At 39.9% G+C, this 16,750-nt stretch overlaps 1 long non-coding RNA gene and 1 pseudogene across 2 annotated transcripts; both read right to left on the bottom strand.

Annotated features, from left to right (window-relative positions):
• Window positions 1-3,016: 3,016 nt before the first annotated feature.
• On the bottom strand, window positions 3,017-5,776 carry LOC128629968 (fumarylacetoacetate hydrolase domain-containing protein 2-like; annotated as a pseudogene).
• A 9,432-nt stretch (window positions 5,777-15,208) lies between these two features.
• LOC128630119 (uncharacterized) lies at window positions 15,209-16,719 on the bottom strand. Of its 2 annotated transcripts, XR_008394401.1 has the most exons (4): window positions 16,666-16,719; window positions 16,516-16,597; window positions 15,948-16,306; window positions 15,633-15,655 (listed from the first exon to the last, which is right to left on the bottom strand). It is a non-coding gene; the product is annotated as an uncharacterized LOC128630119 (long non-coding RNA). The 2 variants fall into 2 exon arrangements; XR_008394400.1 differs by having other exon boundaries at window positions 15,209-16,306.
• Window positions 16,720-16,750: the final 31 nt, after the last annotated feature.

The following is a 16,750-nucleotide window of genomic DNA, read 5'->3' as shown; positions in this document are numbered from 1 at the left end:
TTACATTCTGCTCATTTATGTTCACATTCAACCGTCATGTATTTTCTAACAGAGGAGCTATACAAAACAAACCCCCACAATCTAAATTTAATGTGGGGTTGCAAGATAAAAATTCTAATTTATTGAATTAATTAAATATTTAAAGTTGTACACATTATTTTGATGAGTGGTGTTGACATAATAATGTTGATAATTACATCAACTTAATATTGTGTGTAATTTCTGCGTTAATTGATTTAAAACAAAATTTACGTTGTAGTACATTTACATTTATTCATTTAACAGAGTGTTAGAGGACCTGTAGACTGAACAAATACTAAGGACATTACAATGTGAGTATCATTTCACTTACAATTAAATTCTACTAAAGCAATGAATTTGGGGCATGTTCTCAATAGTGATATGACCAATAGTGGACTCGTGTATAGGCTACACCTGCTAATACATCTGATGGACTATTTTGCACTAGTACACGTAGCTAACGCTAGTCATATTTAGCAGTGTAATTTGAATATCTACTCTTTAGTTTACCGTAGCAGTGGATAAGAAGGAAAAAGTTTCATTTGACAAATCTGTTCATCTAGAGAGGGCTTTTCATGTGTGCTATAGGAAAGATAAGCATGATTACATTTCTGCTTATTCATGTAAACCTCAACTACATTGTGTAATCTAATTTCATGTATTGATACATTTTTTATTTTATTTTTTAAAATCTTTTGTCATTCGCACACGTAGCCTTCTAGCTCCACAGCCTTTGGACTGTGGATAGTTCTATGAGAGATAAAAGTAGTAGACACAGAGTGTTTATTTTTTGTCTATATTGCTCATTTCATTCAGTGCTTTAACGTCTATAAATCCTGCAGAGATGTTACGTATGAGATTTGTAATGTAAATCACGCTGGATTTTACTTACTATTGTTATAAAACTTAAAGGCAGTCATTTTTCCTGGATTAAAAGACTGCATTCTACTGCAGACAATCTAAATGGAGAAACGTAATTTTAAAAATGATTGTCAACTTAACAACTTGTGCTCATAATTATGGTAATTTAGTACATAACACTTAAATTCCTTTTAAATAATGTGAAAATAAAGTGCGTTTGTGTGCGTCATATTTTTGTTTGGATGTGTAATACACATGGCCGTACCATGTATAGTAACATTTGTGTCAGGAATGGATGGGACCCCGATTTAACATAACTAGCAACGTTTCTGTCACGAATGGATGTGAACCAGATTTAACATAACTATATATATTTTATGACCTACCACAGAGAGTTTCATATTCTATGTGAAAAGAAGGACCATGTGTGCAACGTGTGTGGGGGCGGAAAAACACATGGCCGTACCAGTTATGAGAACATATGTGTCTGGAATGCATGGGAACCCGATTTAACATGACTATACATATTTTTATGACCTACCACAGAGAGTTTCATATTCTATGTGAAAAGAAAAAACATGATTGTGCAACTTGTGTGGGGTGGAAAACATATGGCCGTACCATGTATGGTCACGATTTGGATGTGAACCAGATTTAACATAACTATATATATTATTATGACCTACCACAGAGCGTTAGAAAGAACATGTGTGCAACGTGTGTGGGGCGGAAAAACACATGGCCGCACCATGTATGGTCACGAATGGATGTGATCCATATTTAACATAACTATTCATATTTTTATGATCATGACCTTTTATCTAGATATAGAGAGTTAGAATGTGTATCTTTTTGACCTTTGACCTATACCTGTCAAAACTACGGTTACAATATATACAAACTATCTCTCTCTGCTGACGGACAGGGCTGATTACTATAGTGCACCAGGTGCTGAGTAAGATCTCAAGAGACACACACACACAGGTGAACTGCACAAGGACCTCCTGCACACTCACGGAGAAGGCGATCGATAATGTCGAGAGAGATTCGCAGGTTGGACAACCCACTAATACAGTAATAATAATCAACAGAGCTCTATCTCCTGGAAGATCACAGCACCTGCACTCTGGACCAATCATTTCTATTGCACACAAATCTGATTAGGATTTCAGAAACGTCTAGACATTAAAGCATTTCAACGGTGAAAGGGATTTATTTTTATTTTTTCCATCTCCGTAGCTCAGATAAAAGTCAGCCAACCGTGCAGGATTCACACCACTGTGTTTCGGATGAACCCGATCTCCTCGATCTGACACTCCACGACGTGTCCTTTCTGTATTCCTTCTGAATTATAAAGAATCCCCCCCCCCCCCCCCCCCCCCGTAAGTAGCTGTCTGATGGGTCATGTTTTAGAAGCAGTACAAAGAACTAATCAAATTTAGTACTCAGGTGTAGTCATGAGGTTTGTTTTGATGGAACATTTCGTTCAAAAGCTAATTAATTAGAATTTTATGCAAAACAATCCTTTTTTTGTTGGCGGGGGGGGGGGGGGGGGGGGGGATTGCGAGTTTAAAAGAAATTAGCACTAAGGTGTGTTCAGTTGTTGGTTATAAAAGAAACACTTCAGCCGGCAAGATGCGTTTGCGATCTAAACTTGGACCCAAATTAATTCGAAACATAAGCACATGATTATGATTAACACATCAGTGTATACACCAACACACTGTAAACACTCGTGCAACGCTGCAAGGCCACAGACCTTAAAATAAAAATATTTTCGATGTGGTGCGTTAACGATAACGCCTAATCAGAAAGCTTTCTGACTTCATATTAATTTTGAAGAACGCTGTACTTTGTGTTTCCTCTCTCCAAAAGTAATCTCAAAGGATACGTCTGTACAGATGTTCCTGCCTCAGTAGGAGATAACTCCAGAGCTGTTTTCAGACTCATTTCTCTAATCGCTTAGTTCCGCACGGTCATCAAACACCAGACGTGATGAATGACTTTCTAAACCAGTCATCACCAAGGGCACCTCTTAACGTTTCTGAGGATTTCGGCTCACCAAAACTTATTGCGCCCCTGTCTTTTATGTATATTTACTCAAGGTTATTAAATGAGCCACGGTGTTTCTCCATCACCATGACCAGGTCATATTAGTCTTATAGAGATTCACAAAATTGAAAATGGAGAACAAGCCTACGCAGTGTAAGAAACTGGAAACTGAGCTCACCTTTAGAAAGATGGGTGGCTTTCTGAACACGCCCACTCCTGGAGGCGTGCCTGTTAGAAACACGTCGCCTGGGTACAGAGTCACAAACCTGCCTTCAAGACAAATGAACAAAGCTGTACAGAAGACACTAGGGATGCAGTAACAATACACCAATGTCTCAGTGCTCACTGATCTGAACTGCTCCCACGTGCAACAGTTTCTCTGCACGGTCACATTACTGCTTAATGTGCTGCACGATTCACTGAGCACAGTATCAGACCTATACCAGTACTGGTATCAATGCATCCCTAGAAGAGTCTGAACATTGAATCTGAACACTGCTGTAAGATCAGGTCAGTGAAATATGTTCACCACCATGCGCTGGATACTTACTGCGAGACCCACACCACCACCTTCTCCGTCTTAAAGATCAGCTGACTGGTGTTGCTGTCCTGAACTACATCACCGTTTACCAGGCACCGGATCCCCCGATTGTGGACGTCTGATTTAAAAACAGCACATTACAGCTCTGACTCACAGCCTCAGGGTTTTTTTACGTTCACAACAATTTTTAGTTCAGGTTTCCATCTCACTGGCCCCCCACCTACCCTTCAGTGCTTCTGTGGTAACAAGAGCAGGCCCTAGTGGACAGAATGTGTCGAATGTTTTTCCCAGCAGCCACTGCTTGCCGTTCTTCATCTGCCAGTCACGAGCGCTGACCTCACTGGCTACGGTGAAGCCGGCAACGTGACCGCGAGCGTCCTCCTCCTGAGAATAACAGGCATGAGCGCGAGACGCCTCTTTTTTATAGGAATGAATTTCTAATTTGGCATGATTTTGCTCCTCACACCAAACGTAGCCAAGATAAGTTTCATGTCTGCGGTTTGCTTCTTTAGTTTTTGCACTGGAGCTGTGACAATAATGTAGCTAACAGATGGAATAAATAGGAAGTCTCTCTCATGCGAATTCATCCCGTTCTTCAGACCCTCTGATATGGTTTAGGACACAGTGTCACTTACTGTAACTTCCATGTATTTTCCATATCGCTTATCCTAGACAGGGTCATGGGGGAGCCTGGAGCCTATCCCAGGAAACTCGGAGCACAAGGCGGGGGACACCCTGGATGGGGTGCCAAGCCATCGCAGGGCACGATCACACACACTCGCACACTGTGCTGGAACACACTGGAAATGCCAATCAGCCTACAAAGCATGTCTTTGGACTGGGGGAGAACATGTAAGCTCCACACACACACACAGAGCGGAAGCAGGATTCAAACCCCCAAACCCGGAGGTGCGTAGCAAACATGATAACTGCTAAGCCACCGTGCCTCGCCTTACTGAATATTATAAAGATTTACAGTAAACGATGAGCTAATTTAGCCTTATTCTTCCAATGCAAAAGTGAAAAATAAGAAACGTTGGGTGCCAAACATATCTTGGCTGACTTTTGAGACCAAAAAAAACTGTCAGTTGATTTTTCACTAAAGCAGATGTTCAGACTTGAGGATCGGACATAAACTATTTTTCAGAGAGAAAATTGTCCTGAAGTTATAAACCAATAACATCTGCCCTATCTTCTGATCGTTTTTTTTTTTATAATCGTGTAGAATTGACTGTTTTTTGTCTAAAATGTTCAACATTATGTGCTTTGACTCACCTTTATGTGCTTTCCTTTTTTTTCCGATCACAAAGGCAAGCTCCACTTCCCAGTCCACCTCCTGCAAAAAAGAGCAACGTTAGTTAGTAATGTGTCACTCAGTAAAGTCGCCTCTGCCTTCCAGACAAGCAAAGGTAACATCATTAAAATAATTTTTACAAATGTAGCTCTGATGTCAAACTGAACACATTTAGCAGAAACAGCTTCTACACTGATTCCTGAACAAAACAAAAACTGGAATTTTCCAGAAGCTGAGAGTCTCCTGGAGTTAACAGCCACATATTCAGCACTGTATTTAATCTGTAATTAAACAGATTGAATTATTTCCAACACTGTTTTCTATAAATATGTACAAAACTCCAATACAGAGGTAATCACAGAAATGTATTTTTTGGACAATTTAAAACGATCGAACGACCTGCACTAGACCGCTTGAGATGAGTTTTGCCTTTTATGGGGTTTTGTGGGCGTCACTAAATGTAAATCAGCTTTGCTGTGATATCGCTTGATAATTTAATTGGTATTTAGCAACATACACATAAGAATACGAAGAAATCGTACGAAGAGTTAGCAAATTGTTTTTAAATCCAGTGGGAATTTCTTAAATGAAACTGTAATAAATAAAACTAAAGAAGGAAATGAAGTCGGATACGAATCATGTCTTCTCTGATTGGTCGCATTACGGAGGAGGTGGGAACACTTTTGGATAAAATATTTCTATAATTCATTATGATTGTCTCACACAAACGGGTGATAAAATGGGGTGCGAGCGGGGGATGTGGGATAGCCAGCTGAGGTGTATGGGGGAGAGTACTCAGGACTGGCAGGTGAGAAAGAGGGAGAGTAATCAGAGCCTGGGTCAGAGAAGGCCGTGTCACCATCAGTCTGATAGCTGGAGGAAGGGACAGGTAGAGGGTCTGTCTGTGTAGAGGCGTCCACACACACATTTGCTGGGCGGATTCTGTATCTGAGAGGTGGGGGGAACCCTGCATTCCCAGAGGGAGTGCGGAGAACTTCGAGCAGCATAGTGATGTCAGCATTGAGATGTGCGAGCTGATAGCGAGTGTTCAGATCCAAATCCAGCCCCTCCAGTAAAGGAGAGAAGAAAAGTGATGGCACCTAAGACATATAGAAGAGGGAGGCGACATTGATGAGTTGGATTCACACTTTAGATTTAATAATATGATTTATTGTATTATTTACAACGAATCCTATAAACTGGGGAGTACAGGCAAAGAGACCCACACGCACAGAGGCCTATGAGTATATGTACACGGAAGGCACGCAGAAAAACAGAAACAGACTATTATAAGATGAGGAGGTAAAGTACATGCAAGCATTATAAAACAGAAATGCAGAACAAATATGAAAGAAACTTACTCATAATGTGTGTGAAGGTGTGGGGAATCCTCTTCTCACGAGAAACCAGTCAGGAGTGTGTTGTGGATAAAAAATGTCATAAAATAAACATAAGGGAGGTCCAGATCCAGATCCAGGTCCAGTAACGAAGAGAGAAGGGACTGACGACGGGCACCGGCACCTAGACATACAGAAGCGGTTTTAGTCAGAGGTGGATAGAGTGGTAAAACACTTTAAAGATCTTTATGGGTTATTAGTCGAAATAGTCGAAAGAAGTGTACGAGCTGAGGAGTGCTAAAACACACACACACACACACACACGCTCGTACAGTCAAGGGCGGGCAAGTAGACACAACGTACGCACACACTCTCTCTTTCTCATACACACACATGAATAACTTTAATAATATCTTATAGTAATAGAGAAACTCTATAAAAAACAGAATAGTAGGATATGCAGGACAGTAGAACTGTAATGATATTAAGAAGTTGGAAGTACAGTAAACCGCTTTTCAAGTAGTATAAATATATATAAAATAAGAAATATAGTGCAAATATGAAAATAAATTATAAACGAGAAATACAGGAAAAATAGAAAAATATAACTTACTCATGATTCAGATGGTGAAGATTCTCATCTCGCAAGGAAAGCCTTAATTTTTAGAGAACCATGAAGAGAGCCAGTTATAAGGGTGGCTGCCCCCCCCCCTCGAGATAACGATAAGACCAAGGTCCCTCCCGGTTGTTTAGTCGTCTTGTCTACGTCATTTTATTTACCTAGGTAAATGAGAATCCTGGTTTCTGATTCTCTATGTAATTCAAAACGCTGGGTTTTTATTTTCTGGGTTATTAGAAATGCCTGGGTTCTGATTCTATGTGTAAATGAAATAGGCCTTTTCTGGAAACATATGGGTTATCTAGTATGTAAATACAGTATAAATACTGGAGCTTAAGCTCAGGGTATTGGGATCACTTCTGAGAATTCTCATTGGTGTGGATCTCGTGTGGTGGAATGGAACAATAAAGCTGGACCCTTGCTTCTTCTCACTCACGGCTGGTGTATTTTTTCTATCTCCAACTGGGCTCAGAGGTAGATGTGAGTATTGGCTTCTAAGTTGAGTTTTAAATGTTTTTGGGTAATAGGCTAAATTTGAGCCAACAAGTGACACAGACGAAGGTCGTATATTTTTTAAGAGAGAACCAAGACGGGCCGTTTATTAGGGTATTCGGGCCGTACTGCACCTGCAAGATAACCGTCGCTGGGGACGGCTAGGGCCGCAAGATAACTGTCTCTGGGGACGACTAGAGCCGCGAGATAAGGGTCCCTGGGAACAGCAAACTCTGTGGGAACAGGGTCTCTCAAAAGTGCTCATTCACATAGGTAATGGTGTCCTGGAGAAGCCAATTCTAAACATATTGGTGTTTGGGTTTAGAAAACTGTATAAATAGGGGAGCTTCAGCTCCGGTTTTTTGGGATCACTTTTGGGAGGTCTTAACGGTGTGGATCTCGTGTGGTGGAACAATAAACTTGGACCCTTTGCTTCTTCTCACTCATGGCTGGTGTCTTATTTTCTTCCTCCAACTGGTTAAAATATGTGAGTATCTGTTTCTATGTTAAATATTAAGTGTTATTGGGTAATAGGCAAAATTTGACCGTCAACACCAAGCCTGGACACACCTGTGTGAGCGAGTGTATGTCTTGTGTTGCTGATGGCCGATACAGATTTTTTTTCAAGTTAAAAAATCTGATACATATTCCGATATACAATTATAAGGTCAAAAATGAAACAGATGTTAACAGGTTTAATCAATGAGGATTTTTTTTTTTACTGTCAAAAGCCGAATCATCAATATAAATATAAAGACTGTACTTATAATGTGACTTAAGGAGAAGTCTCGAGACTTTTAACCAGAAGCAGATTTTACACTTTGCTGTAAAATTTTCACCCCTTCATCAACAAATCGCAAGTTGTACGCTGGCAAAAGCTGTTTTACACAAATAACCCACTTCCTGTGAGCGATTAGCTCCCTCTAGTGGCTCACTGTCTGTTTAGAGACATTATCAGAGTTTTTTTTTAAAGCATGATTTCCACCAATGCCAAGAACATTTTGTTGGCCAACTGATATTGATTACTGGAGGTACATTTTAACAGCTAATATTGATCTTTAGACAACAGGACAATGTTTTATCATGTTTCAGTCATTTAGTTGTTAGTTATAGACTAAATTTAGTCAGCTAAACCTGATCTAAACCTTAAGGACTGAAAGCTGTTTTGGATATCAGCCAAAAGATTACATATAAGTGAGTCCATGAAGTCTGCCCCACCTCTGAGCACACTCTATGCCCTTCTCTCCCAGCTCCAAGAACTCTCTTATGGTGGACGGCACAGTCTGATCAAACGCCTTCAGGGCGACGACGCCTTTCGTGCTCTCCACACCGATCCTCGCACTTCCCTCTACTCCCTGCCGGCGGAACTGGACCAGGCACATGCTGGCTGAGGTGAGGGTGCGTGTGCTTGAGCCTACAGAAAACACATGACCGAGTCTCCTCAAACTGAGCCACGAGCCCCACACCACTCTCATCTACCCTCTCTCTCTCACACACACAGGGGTGAAGGGTCAGAGAGAGAGCCAAGAGGACATCAGGGTCAGAAAAAAAGAGAGAAAAATTTAGAAAGTGTATAAATGATGTTTTGGATAAATAATTCTGTCGTATTATCAATTCTTTATTCTAATATTATTTTTGATAATGAGACTCCATAGAATCATTTGGCACTGGTTTGGTCTTGATTGGACAAAAAACCTAGGACTAGTTCGCAAAAGTAGGTTTTACAAAAAACTCCAAGATGGTGGAAAACTTTTATAGGCGGAAATGAAATCAGAGATATATGTTTTGTTCGTCTGGTCCCAAGGATTCCATACATGTAAGACACTGTGACAGTGTCTGTGACAAACGTTCAAAAGTTATGGCCATTTTTCTAAACATTCTCACTATAGTGCCACCATCTGGCCGATCGGGCCGAAACGTTGTAACTCTGTAGTACTCTGGGCTACTACCTTCCCTCAAAGTTTCAGCTCTCTAGGCCTTATGGTTTGGTCTGCACGCTCAGTTTTAGGGAATAATAATAATAATAATAATAATAATAATAATAATAATAATAATAATAATAATAATAATAATACTTACAATTACAATTACAATACAAAAATCATGGTGGACTTTATGGGTCCCAATTAATTTTTGTGCCTGATGGAGAAAAAAATTACATTCACCTGGATTTTTTTTTTTTTTTTACTTTGTAGCAAATAAACAAAATCGCAGATATGACTCCGAACATTTTTTGTTTAATATCTGAACTTTCTGGCTTCATGAACCATACCTCAAATATTTACAAAAGCCAAACGACAACCAGCACTAACACCTCAACAGAAGAAAACAAGGTTACTACAAGTAAAAGTTACCACTGTAATAAAATAGTTCTTGACTTTAGTAAGTTCAACTTATTTTATTCAGTTGTTCCAATTAATAGCTGATTTAGTTGTACTGACTTATTTAAATGAGTTTGCTCAACATTTAATTATTTATAGGGAATCACACACGTGTTCAACACAATGTATTCCCTAGAAACCAATTACATTACTGCTTACGTCACTTCCGCAAGCCGTTAAGTTTCCTTCACAAGAAGGCTGTGCTCTTTTTCATCGGTGGGCATCTTCGATGGGTCCAAGTCAGGTCATTCATTTTATTTGATATTACTCTCAATATTAATATGTATTTGATATTAATCCCAATATTAATATGTATTTGATATTACTCTCAGTATTAATATGTATTTGATATTACTCTCAGTATTAATATGTATTTGATATTACTCTCAGTATTAATATGTATTTGATATTACTCTCAATATTAATATGTATTTGATATTACTCTCAATATTAATATGTATTTGATATTACTCTCAATATTAATATGTATTTGATATTACTCAATATTAATATGTATTTGATATTACTCTCAATCTTAATATGTATTTGATATTACTCTCAACATTAATATGTATTTGATATTACTCTCAATATTAATATGTATTTGATATTACTCTCAGTATTAATATGTATTTGATATTAATCTCAATATTAATATGTATTTGATATTACTCTCAATGTCTGTTGTTAAGATTTGTTGATAATTTGCTGCTGGATGAGTTGCATTGTGAACATGGAGGCATTTGTAGGCGGTAAATTGCTCCACAGAAAACATTGCTTTACCAAAAAACACTTTGAGGTCATTTTTGTCACGTTTTTGAGTTAACTTATTTTTTGTAGCGAGTATTGTGCTCTTGTGTGTGTGTGTGTGTGAGAGAGAGAGATTTGTGAATAAAAAGGCTGCTTGAGTCACTTCTCAAGTCCGTGCCTCATTTTGGTCTGTGAGCATCTGATGCTAATCACACTGATTGGTTCAGCTGCAGCAGATTCTTGTGAACAGGTTTGACATGCGGTGCTTAATGTAGGTGTGTGTTTAAAATATAAGTGTATTGGAAGTGTACATTCGTGTAAAATTCGTTTAAATGCATCAAAAATATAAATACGTTTTTAAATAATCCTGTAATCCTTGTCGGGGTTGGTTTACTGAGCGATGAAGAGTCGGTTCAACTGATTCAGTTCATTCATTCAAACCATCGAAATGGGATAAGCGGATTCTTTAAATGAGCCGATTCAGAATCTTCTTCTTGAATCGTTTGAGTCGTTCTCACTCAGTCAGGGTTGCACATGTGGGTTGCTTTTCCTGCACGTGTAATCAGCACGTGTTCACAGACCGTAAATCCCCCCCCCGGGTACCTTACCCGGTATCGATGGTCTTCCTGTGGACTTTTATAAAGTGTTCTGGTCTCTGATTGGAGAGGATCTACTGCTTGTTCTCAGAGACAGTTTGAACAAGGGGCAACTACCACTGAGCTGCAGGAGAGCAATCCTTACTCTTCTCCCTAAAAAAGGAGATTTACAGGAGATCACAAACTGGCGACCAGTGGCTCTTCTCAGCACTGACTACAAACTTTTATCAAAGGTGTTGGCCATGAGGCTGAGAAACGTTATGGAGCATGTCGTTCATGTCGATCAGACTTATTGCATACCCAACAGGTTGATATCTGATAACATCATCCTAATTCGTGATGTTTTGGTCCTCTCCAATTCATTGGGCTGTGAATTCTGCTTGATTTCTCTAGATCAGGAAAAGGCCTTTGACAGGGTTGAACATCAGTTTTTGTGTCTAACACTAGACGCGTTCGGGTTCAGCTCTGGTTTTATAAACATGGTGCGAGTCTTGTACAGTGACATTGAGAGTATTTTAAAGATCAACATTGGTTTAAGCACTCCATTTAAGGTTCTGAGAGGAGTCCGACAAGGCTGTTCATTATCTGGCATGCTGTACTCCTTGGCCATAGAGCCACAGATTAAGACGGTTTCTTTCAGGTGTAACCCTTCCTGGATGTGAAACGGTTTTTAAATTATCTGCCTATGCCAATGATGTTGTTGTCATCAGCAAGAAACAAGAAGATATTAATACCCTTGTAGAAAACATTGAAGATTTTGGTGTAATAACGTTCGGCGATGAGTTGAGCAAGAAACTGGTTTTACCTGCTGGGCTGAGTTGGAACAAATGTGGTTTAAAATATCTTGGTGTTTATCTTGGTGATGATACTTTTGTGAGAAAAAATTGGGACAATGTTTTAGAGAAGGTTGAAGGGCGTCTAAATAAATGGAAATGGATCTTACCACACATGTCTTTCAGGGGTTGCACACTTGTGATTAACAACTTGGTGTCATCTATGCTGTGGCACCGCTTAGCATGTTTAGACCCTCCAGCACAACTGCTGGCTAAAATACAAGCAGTATTGGCGGACTTTTTCTGGGACCGTTTGCATTGGGTCCTGCAGAGTGTACTTTTTCTACCCAAGGAGGAAGGAGGGCAGGGACTCCTTCATCTCGCCAGCAGGGGCGCTGCCTTCCAACTCCAGTTTATTCAGAGGCTCCTTGTTGGGCCCAGAGACCTCATCTGGAGACCCTTGGCCAGAACCATATTGACCCGAGGCCGGAATTTGTGTCCTGCTGAGTCTTTGTGGCTGATGGACTTGAGTTCTCACAAACTTCACAATCTCCCAAAGTTTACCAAGGACTGTTTACTGTGTGGGGGATGCTCCACAAACAATGAAGACCAGGCTGTGAGACCCTATCGTGGCTGCTGAAGGAACCAGTGGTGCATGGGACTCGTTTCAACGTGGAGCGTGTAGCAGAACCCTTTGTGATGCAATTGTTCTGTTCAGCTGGGATTGTCACGCTAGGACATGTGGTCGAGCGATGTGGACCTGGTTTGGGACACAGCCGAATTCTCTTGTTCGCCGTAAAACTGCCGTGTGTGATCGTGTCCTGTCGCAAAATGCGGTGAAAATGCTCACACGACGTTCATAATGTGATTAAGGTGTTTACATGTCTGTAATGCACGTCCATAATACGATTAAAACAGGAGTAATCCACCTGTCTTAATTAGATTAGTGTTTAATTAGATTATGACCTTAATTAGATTAAGGTTGCTGTTTACATGGTAGTTTCTTAATCAAATTATGGTCTTAATTAGATTAAGAGTGGATTATTGACTGCGTTTACATGGACAACTATAATCCACTCTTAATCTAATTAAGACCATAATTTGATTAAGAAACTACCATGTAAACAGCAAGGTAGAAGAAAAAACCCACATTACTATGGGTAAATAATATAGGTGGCACTAGTGCTGCACAATTAATTGAATATCGATCACGATTACGATTCTGACGGCCCACGATTAAATGAACATGATCGACTGCGATATTAACGTTTAAAGTTCGTCCTCCGCTAATAGAAAACTCAGCTGCAGCTCAAATCAAGCACTTCCTACACTTATAGCCAATCACCATAGGTGTATATATAAAGGATTGAGGATGTGGTCATTTTCTTTAATCGCACGTCTATCATTAGAGAATCCGCATCGTGTGATCAAAAACGGAGAATGTGCATGAATTTGTTATAGAATTTGTCCAAGATTTTATTGGGAATGTTTCGTACAGAGTTGACGATCTAAATAGCTCAATTTAGCTTAAAACCGTGTAATTGCAGGGTTAAAGATACGAGCTATACGAGATCAAGCCTGCGATCGGAGAGTCCGTATACTCAATGTTTAAAAAACCGCAAGAACACGTCAGAGTTAATGTATTGTATCAAACACGTCAGAGTTAATGTATTGTTCTGATGGCTGAAGGAAAATTTTACTTAACGTTATATCTTAAGGGTGAGCTGAGGTTGTGTATAATTAGTTTAGTAGAGAGAGAGAGAGAGAGTGATGTAGAAAAAAGGAAATAAAGAATTAACAGGTGCTGTGAATTGAGGATGTGCAGAAAAAAAGTATATTTAAAGCAGATGAATGAGTGTATTAGAAGCCGGGAAAGGTGAGGTTTCCTTCACGTGTTTCCTGGAGGATGCAGTAGAGGTGTGTGTGTGATTTCCTGTATACATATATACACTTATATAAAATATACATATATACACACGGTTGTGTGTAGTTTTAGAAACATCTGGGACTTGAATTTTCAGTGTGCACATGATAGATGTGCTATATAATGTAATTTAGAAACAGGTGCATTACACTAATATTTTACACTAAATATGAAACTTATTCACTTCGACTGAACATTAAATGAATCTCAGAACTGAGACAGTATTAAACAGTCAGTAACAGAGGCCCCTGTGAGAACCTCAGGACCTCAGGTTTAATCAGTGTTGTGGAATGTGATATGATCAAATCAACAAGTTAGTATATTTGACTTGTACTCTAAACCGGTTATCTAGGAATCGTTGTAGGGGAAAAAAAACTACTTGAGTCCAGCACTTTCCTTTAACTGGAGCTGAAACTTCTTGTTAAAGCGTTTTTGGCCTTTTGTCAACCCTACAGTGCACGTCCCCGAGGCGCGTTCACTATTCACGTTTTCCTACAAAATGTCACCTCCTGTAATAACACGAGCACTGCTTTTTATTTATTTAAATATTTTACATATACGGATTATATACTTTCTGTACATTTACAAAAGGCTGGTGTAGATTTAAAACGCTCTGAAAGTTTTCACTAAAGGAACAGAAATTATTATTAATTTTTTAAACTGGTTTATGATGCTCGTGAGTGTGGCTCTGTGACATATTTAACACCTTCAGCAAGATTTTAACGCGAACACGCTTTAAACTGGTATTTCACGCCGCAGCACACGCACAGGTTTGTTTAAGATTAGCACGCACACACTTATAATATTGTCACTACAGAGCCCATGGAAATTAATGCTACTTTTAAATGGTTTTACTCTTCACCTTATAAATCTGAATTTCCTGCAGACGATACTAAAGTGAATGAATTTCTTCAAGACCTTTGTAACCCTGTTAGTGATTCGAATACTGCCATGCAACTGGACTCCCCACTCTCTTGAAGAAATTTGAAATTCAGTTAAAACTATGCAGCGTAACAAAGCTCCTGGCCCGGACGGGTTCCGATTGAATTGTTTAAAGCATCTATTGGAAAATTAGCTCCATTGCTTTTATCTGTGTTCAACGAATCTTTGGAATGTGGGTCTTTGCCTCCAACTCTGACACAAGCCACTATAGCTCTCCTTCTTAAGGAGGGTAAGGATCCAACCTCCTGCGGTTCTTATAGACCGCTGTCTCTGCTTAATGCAGATGTAAAGGTGTTGGTATCTCGTTTAGAGAATGTTATCCCTTATATCTGAAGAGCAAACTGGTTTTATAAAGGGACATCAGTTGTTTTTCAATACCCGTACGCTCTTTAAATTATTCAAAGCATTCGGCTGAAATTGGGATTTCTTTAGATGCTGAAAAAGCCTTTGACAGGGTTGAGTGGGTTCAATCCACATCAGAGAGGAATGATTTCTAGGATTTATGATTTTATTCTGGCGTTAGGTAGTGAGGCAAGTACCAAAATTAAGAATGCGTGGGAAATGGAGTTAGGAGTACAGATAAGTGAGGAGTGTTGGGAACGTGCTATTGGTAGGATACAGTCTACCACTTCCTGTGCTCGTCTTGGACTCATCCAGTTCAAAGTTTTACACAGAGTCCATTTGTCTAAGTCGAGACTTTCTGTAATATATCCAGAAGTAGAGGACAAGTGTGATAAATGCCATGGCTCTCCCTGTCATCTTGGCCATATGTTTTTATTTTGCCCTGATCTCCATGGTTTTTGGACTGGTTTCTTTACTGTCATGTCCACTATTCTCAGAGTAGATTTAAAACCTTGCCCACTCATTACTATATTTGGGATTCCTGATGCCTCAGTTCTATTACGCTGTGTACAAAAAGATATTATCACTTTCACATCCCTAATAGCAAGACGTTCCTGCGACTGGTTCATGTAAATAACTCGTACAGTCAGGCAGGTGTTGGTTGTTTAAAGAAACCTTTTATTTAGCAAAAAACAAAATAAAAATTGGCTCCTCAATCTTCCCCCTCCTTCTGAAAACACAGATGAAATAGAAATCACACGCTGCAAGGACACAGCCAGGTTCTCTTTTACACACACCTGAGAGGAGATAAACCAGCTGAACTTTCTAATCTTACATTAAACATCCAACAAGCAGCTTTCGGGTCACAGTGAGACATTAATGACAAGTTCCTGTAACGCTTCTTCTGCGCTAAACTCGAACCTGAGGGTGACAACGCCATCTCAAACTAAAACAACTTCTATCTACAAAGCTACAGTGCAGAAGAGTTACTCTGACCGGGGTGGAGTATTTCAGTATAGTACCTTCTGATCGGCGATCAGCCTGCCATCATGCAGCTCACCTTCCGTCAGCTTCTCGGCTGCAGGCTAAACACAGTCAGTGAAACTGGTGCGTAATGAACGTGTAGAGAGAGAGACAGCGAATAAGAGTGAATAAGTTCAGACGTTACTTTAACGCATCTGTGATCTGAGTGATGAGTGCCTTGACCTCGGACATGATCTGCCTGGCGAGGTAGGAAGCGTGAGGTTAAACGCTGTGACTGTAAATAAACACTGAAACAGGTGTTGACTCCTGCACTTACCACATGTGCAGAAACTCCGGCAAGAGCCTATAGGATCCTCCTGATCCGAGCCAAACGTATCCTCCACTGAGCTCTCAACACCTACAGGAGCACAGGTCTTTTAAACTCATGCACTTCGTTGAACATCTAAACCGTTATCCATGGACAGAGCACACACTCTCCCCAAACAATATAAACACAGTAAAATAAAACTCAAGTGATCGAGTCACCGATGAATCGTTAGCAGAGTGGTTGAACGTAGTTAAAAAAAAAAAAGACAAGTTTTAATTAGCTGAATTGTGCATCCTTACCGCCGGGTCTGGAGCTGCAGCCTGTTGGCCGTGCCCTACGCCACGGTATGGTGCATTTCCTTTACCCTGTCCTCCTTCTCAGCTGCACGTGAAGTGTGAGGTTAAACACTGTGACTGTAAATAAACACTGATAAACAGGTGTTGACTTACCCTATGCACTGAACTTCCAGCCTTAGACTATTGATCCAAGCGATTAGAGCCGCACGTCTCACGTCTCAGATTGAACAATCGAGTG

The sequence above is a fragment of the Ictalurus punctatus genome, unplaced genomic scaffold (genome assembly GCF_001660625.3).
Source record: "Ictalurus punctatus breed USDA103 unplaced genomic scaffold, Coco_2.0 Super-Scaffold_100046, whole genome shotgun sequence".
In the NCBI taxonomy this organism is placed as follows: domain Eukaryota; kingdom Metazoa; phylum Chordata; class Actinopteri; order Siluriformes; family Ictaluridae; genus Ictalurus; species Ictalurus punctatus.
This window is presented reverse-complemented; position numbering and strand designations above follow the sequence as displayed.